The sequence below is a fragment of the Biomphalaria glabrata genome, chromosome 15, assembly GCF_947242115.1.
Source record: "Biomphalaria glabrata chromosome 15, xgBioGlab47.1, whole genome shotgun sequence".
NCBI classification, from domain to species: Eukaryota; Metazoa; Mollusca; class Gastropoda; family Planorbidae; genus Biomphalaria; species Biomphalaria glabrata.
This window is the reverse complement of record NC_074725.1, coordinates 17,848,025-17,854,397: the sequence shown is the minus strand read 5'-3', so window position 1 is coordinate 17,854,397 and position 6,373 is coordinate 17,848,025. Positions and strand designations below refer to the sequence as shown.

At 30.1% G+C, this 6,373-nt stretch overlaps 1 long non-coding RNA gene across 1 annotated transcript in view; it reads left to right on the top strand.

Annotated features, from left to right (window-relative positions):
• The window catches only part of LOC129923194 (uncharacterized), an 8,034-nt gene extending 1,898 nt beyond the window's left edge, over window positions 1-6,136 (top strand). The window contains exons 1-2 of the long non-coding RNA XR_008775124.1: window positions 1-359; window positions 5,672-6,136. The exon at window positions 1-359 is cut by the window's left edge and continues 1,898 nt beyond it. This is a non-coding gene — a long non-coding RNA (uncharacterized LOC129923194). The remainder of the gene's footprint in view (window positions 360-5,671) is intronic.
• The last annotated feature ends 237 nt before the right edge of the window (window positions 6,137-6,373 follow it).

The window sequence follows — 6,373 nt, the reverse complement described above, 5'->3', positions numbered from 1 at the left end:
TCAATGTGTGCCATATTGTCATATCCCAACCCATAGCGATAGTCTCATTTTATTATTTCATTTGTGTATATTATTTTAAATTATTTATTTTTTATTAATTTAATTAGATCTGTATTTTTTTCACTTAATGATAGAGAGTACAGGTAGTATTCTTTTATTGTGAATCAGACTAAAATAATTTTAGTTTGAGCGGTTAAAATCAAATATGATTTTGCCATGAGAATAATGCCGAAACTGGCTATGTAGTCAAACACTGTCGTCTGACTAAATTTAGATCCACAAATTTTTGTACATTTCGTTGGTACATTAAATCATCTAGACTCTAATTTGGAATATTATTAATTGAAAGATGAATGAAGGTAGTACATTCTAGAGATATATATCTTGTTAAAGATATATTTGACATTGTATACACATATTTATTTCGTATGGTTAAATAGAACCATAATCTACTCTTCTCTAGATCTAGACTCTAGACAGTCTTAAAGTCTACTACTGAGTACTCTATAGACACTTCAGTCACATCAAATTTTAAAATTGATCATAGTTATTCATACTAATAGTCATAGTGCTCTTGATAACTATAGATTTAAATGGTATTATTATACATACTATAATATACTAGATTTAAATTTGTGTGATACTAGATCTAATATACAGATTTGAATATAACTCAGACTAGATTTACACATTTACTAAATCTATAGATAGAGACATAACACTTAAAACTTGCATAAAAGTGTGTAAAAACTTAAATATAAAATAAGTTTAAAGTATAGCCATAACCAATATAGGCTAAGTAAAAATATATATAAAATATAAAACACAATGGCTACATCATCATATGTGGACCTTAAGGAGGTTAAGGAAGCAGCTATGCAGGATGGAAAGGCCATGGAGTTAAAAGGAAAGGACTTAGCAGCTTATGTACAGCAAGTTGTGAGGGAAGAAATGGAGAGACAGAAAGAAGAAAAAAGACAAGAGATAGAGAGACAGAAAGAAGAAAAAAGACAAGAGATAGAGAGACAGAAAGAAGAGATAGAAAGGCAAGACAAAGAGAGAGAAAAAATTAGAGAACATGAAGCTAAAATGGAGAAGATGAGATTGGATGCAGCACAAGTCAGAGCTCAAACTGAACAAGGAAATAACACAAATAACTCAAATAATATTACCACACAAAGAGACAACCCTAATTCGCAAACATGGCTAAAGAGAAAGATACAAAGTTTTGATGAACAAAAGGATGACATTGGTGATTTTCTGAAAAAATATGAGGCAAAAATGTCTACATTTAATATGCCTGAAGAAGAGTGGTCTGAAATACTGATAGACTTTGTTCATGGTCAAGCTCTAACAATATGCCAAAATCATGACCATCATATTGATGATAGCTATCAAGTTTTGAAAAGAGAGTTGTTGAATGCCTATGGTCATAATGCTACAACTTTCAGAAAGAAATACTTTGACAATATACCATCATTAGGAATAGAACCCCAAACTACTATTAATATGGAAAAGGATTTTTTCAATAAGTGGGTAAAATTAGAAAAAGTGATAAACTCTTACGAGGGATTAAAAAATTTTATTCTAGTGGACAACTTTGTAAATAAATGTGATCCTCAATTACAATCTTTTATTAGAGAAAGAAACCCAAAAACTATAGATGAAATAACAGAGATAATGAGAGTATACAAAAATGCCTATCCAAATAAACCATTTTCTGATAGGGATAAGAGCAAAGTAGATTTAATAGGATACACCAAAGAAAATGTTGATAGAAGTAGAAATAGAAGCAGATCAAATAGTGGAAATAGAAAATATAGTGAAATAACCTGTTTTAAATGTCAAGGAAAAGGTCATATAGCAGCTAACTGTAGAAGAGGGAATAGTAGGTCTGGAAGTAGAAATAGATACACTGAACAAAATAACAGTAGGTATAGGAGTAGAGATAGGAATGACAGGGGAAATTATAGAAATAGGAGTTACAGTAGGGAATACAAAAATAAAGGTACAGATAGGGTATATTTCATGGAAAGAAATAGGAACAATTTTGCAGTGTACCCAGGATTTGTAGATAGAATTCCGGTGGAATTAATCAGGGATTCAGGTTGTAACACTTTGGCAGTAAAAACTAAATTTGTCAAACCTCATTGGTATAAAGGGTTTACTAGGAAAGTAGAATTAGCAGATGGCACTGTAAGGGAATTTAAAGCTATAAGGGTATACATTGAAACTCCATTTTTCACTGGTTATTGTGATGGCATTGCAATACCAGAAATGAGATATGATATGTTAGTAGGAAACATAAGAGGAGTTAAAGAATGTTCAAGAAAAGAATTAGAAGACTGGCAAAACAAATACAAAAGCATAAGACAAAATCATGAAAACATAGAAACACAAAATATAACAAGTATGGTAATAACAAGATCAATGGATAAACAAGATGAGAAACAGGAAAATACAATAAATGTAATAAGTAATGATGAAGAAAAAGAACCCAGTAATGTAATACAAATAGAAAATACAGATGTTAAGGAAAGAGAGATAGAAAATGAAACACAAAATAGTCTTGAAACACAAATATCTCAAAGTGAAAAAGAAACAACACCCACATTTGCATTAGAACAAATGAATGACAATATTATTGGGAAAATTTATTCAAGAATATCAGATAAAAACAATAATAATCCAATGGAGAAATTTTGTATAGAGAATAAAATATTATTTAGACAAACAAGTAATGATAACAAGAAAATAAAACAATTTGTCTTACCACAGAAATATTGGAAAGATGTTTTAATCATGACACATGATAATAATTTAGCAGCACATAGGGGAGTAAAGAAATGTTATAGGAATTTGTCAAAACAAGTATTTTGGCCTAAAATGAAAGCAACAATCAACAAATACATAAACTCATGTGACATATGTCAAAAGAGATCTAACAAAAGCCTAGTGAATAAAGCACCCATTCAAGAAATGGATGAACCTACAGAACCATTTCAGAAAGTATCTATTTATTTAATAGGTCCTTTAATTCAGACTGAAAATAATAACAAATACATTCTAACAGTAATAGACATGTTTAGTAGATACCCAGAAGCAATCCCATTATCAAATACAAGTACAGAAAATATCATTAATGCCATAACTCAAAAAGTAATTACAAGACATGGTATACCTAAAATTATATTGAGTGATCAGGGATCTCAGTTTAAGTCAGAACAATTTAAGAAATGGACTAAACAATATAATATACAACACATATACTCTTCGGTTTACCACCCAGAGAGTAACGGTTTATGTGAACGGTATGGTGGTTCACTAAAAAGATCACTAACAAAAATAATTCAGAATAATCAGAACAAATGGGATCATTACATTAACTATGTACTATTTGCTCATAGAAACAACATCCATGAAGCAACACAATTTTCACCATATGAAATAATACATGGAAGAAAACCCAGAGATGAATTAGATGTTTTCAAAGAAAATCTAATAGGCAATGAGAATAAATTAAATAATGACAGTGAAACAACAATCACAACAGAATTGAAAGAAATATGGACTCAAGCATATAACAACAATAAGAAGTACAAACAAAGTGCTCATGAGAATCTAAATAAGAAAAGACAATTGAAAACACTAGAAGTAGGAAACAATGTATTAATATTAATAAATGACCTGAAAAATAAAATTGGTAAACAATGGAAAGGTCCATTTAAGGTGATAAAACAAATTAATGATGTGAATTATCAAATTGAAATAAATGGGAAAATTAAAACATATCACATAAATAATTTGAAACTGTATCATGATAGAGAAGAGGAGTTGATACAAAACATTCAGGAGGAAATAGAAAATAAATTTTCAGAAAGAGAAGAATGCTTGATGATAATAACAAATGAAAATCACAATGAAAATGATATTAAGGAAATACCTGTAATAGAAACAAAAGAGAATCAAACTTGGCAAAAGATTAATCTTAATAATTTAACTAAGGAAAAGTCAAAAGATATAACTAAAATAATACAGGAATACAAAGAAATTTTTTCCAGCATACCAGGAAAAACAAATATTATTAAACATGACATTAAAGTAACAGACCCAAAACCTATCAAGCTTAAGCCATATAGAATACCGCTACATTTACAAGACAAAGTAAAAAAGGAAATAGACAATTTACTAGAATCAGTTATAATTGAACCATCAACATCTCCTTATGCTTCACCAATTGTGATAGCCAAAAAGAAGAATGGAGATATACGGTTATGTATTGATTATAGGAAACTTAACAACATCACAGAATTTGACCCATATCCAATGCCAAATATAGAGGATATTTTACATAAATTAAATGGAGCAAAATTTTTTACTAAATTAGATTTAACTAAAGGTTATTGGCAAATACCTTTAACAGAAAATGCAAAACCTTACACAGCATTTGTAACACCATATGGTATTTTTCAATGGAATTATATGAGTTTTGGATTAGTAAATGCACCTGCCACATTTAATAGAATGATGAACATGATAATTGGAAACAAAGAAAATGTTATTTGCTATTTGGATGACATATGTATTTTTAATAATAGTTGGGAGGAACATTTGGTAGATGTAAAAGAAGTGTTCAAAATAATAAAAGAAAGTGGACTTACAATTCAGGCAGAAAAAGTAGAAATAGGATTGGAGGAAATAATTTTCTTAGGACATAAAGTAAATAACAACATGATTAGCCCTATTGAAGATAACTTAAAGAAAGTACTTAATATTGAAATACCTACAACAAAAAGACAAATTAAAAGCATATTAGGAATAGTAAATTATTACAGAAAGTTTATAAAGAACTTAGCAGAAATAGTGAATCCATTAAATGACTTACTTAAAAAAGGAAAACCTCAAAAAGTAGTCTGTAATGAGGAATGTGTGAAAGCTATTGACAGAATTAAAGATGTTTTTAGTCATGAATTAATATTAAGACTACCTGATAAAGACAAAATATTTTATGTCACAACTGATGCATCTGGTAATGCTATTGGTGGTTGTCTAATGCAGAACTATGATACCTTACATCCTATATTATATGTATGTAGAAAATTATCAGAGGCAGAGAAAAAATATAGTGTCATTGAAAGAGAAGCCTTAGCTGTAATATGGGTAATTACTAAGCTAGAGAGTTATCTAATAGGAAGGAAATTCATATTATTAACTGATCATAAACCTATTCAGTATATACAGCAAAAGAGCATGAAAAACAGTCGTGTTTATAGATGGTTCTTAGCACTACAGGAATATAAATTTGAAGTGAAAGCTATTAGTGGATCTGTGAATATTGTAGCTGATCTATTGTCTAGAATGACATTGAAATGAAATAAGTTTGTAAATAAACTATGATTATATTGATTATGTACTATATACTAATATATTGGCACAATTTATATATTATGGAAAAGGGAGATAAGTAAATTTGATGTTAAGCATTTCAAAGTAAGTATGGATATTTTTTTTGTGTGAATCATTTCATATATCATTGACGAAAGTTAGTTCTATGGAAAAGGGTGAGTATAAAAGAAAAATGGACAGAAGCGTATAAAAGGGTGGTAAGGAAAAACTTATTGAATGTGGAAATAAAGTCTATAATTGTTTTTGAAATATTGTATTTTGTCAGATTACTGCCAGTGAAGAACATTTGTGAGATGTGTATGACATGCCCATAAGATGCCACATATTCTTTCATGATGAACTGTGTACTAATGAAGATGATTCTGGAATGTTATGAACATTGACATGAATATGAGGAACTGTCAAGACAAGATGAAGATGTCAAGATTTTATATTTGTTGTCTTCCCCTTAAATTGAAAATGCCCTTGTAAGACTTGACAGTAGTGGAAAAATATTGACATATTTTTTTTTCAAGGGGGGGAGGAATCTGTTAGACACCTTATTTATAGTTTAGTTATTTAGCGACGCACCATAGAGGACGCATATTGAACGGGACTAGTGACGTTTGGGATATGTTGGGTTAGAGACCGGAAAATCAGTTAGCGATAGAATACTCCAGGGTAACGACGTGTTTAGTGACAGAGACTTCTACTGTGGCCTTTTATCAGAATAAATCTATGTGAAATTGTTCATCAGTGTTGACTACATCTCTTCACTAGTTAAAACAGATGTGCCTGTTTTTGTCTGACTTGTTGGTCAACTACACGTAATACACCAGAACAATTACACCCAAACGCTTGCAGAGTAATGGGTTGACTTCAAGACAGCCTGAACAAGCAACATCACACTCCCTCTCTCTTTCTCTCTCTTTCTCTTGCTCTCTCTCTCTCTTTCTTTCTCTCTTTCTCTCCTCTCTCTCTCTCTTTC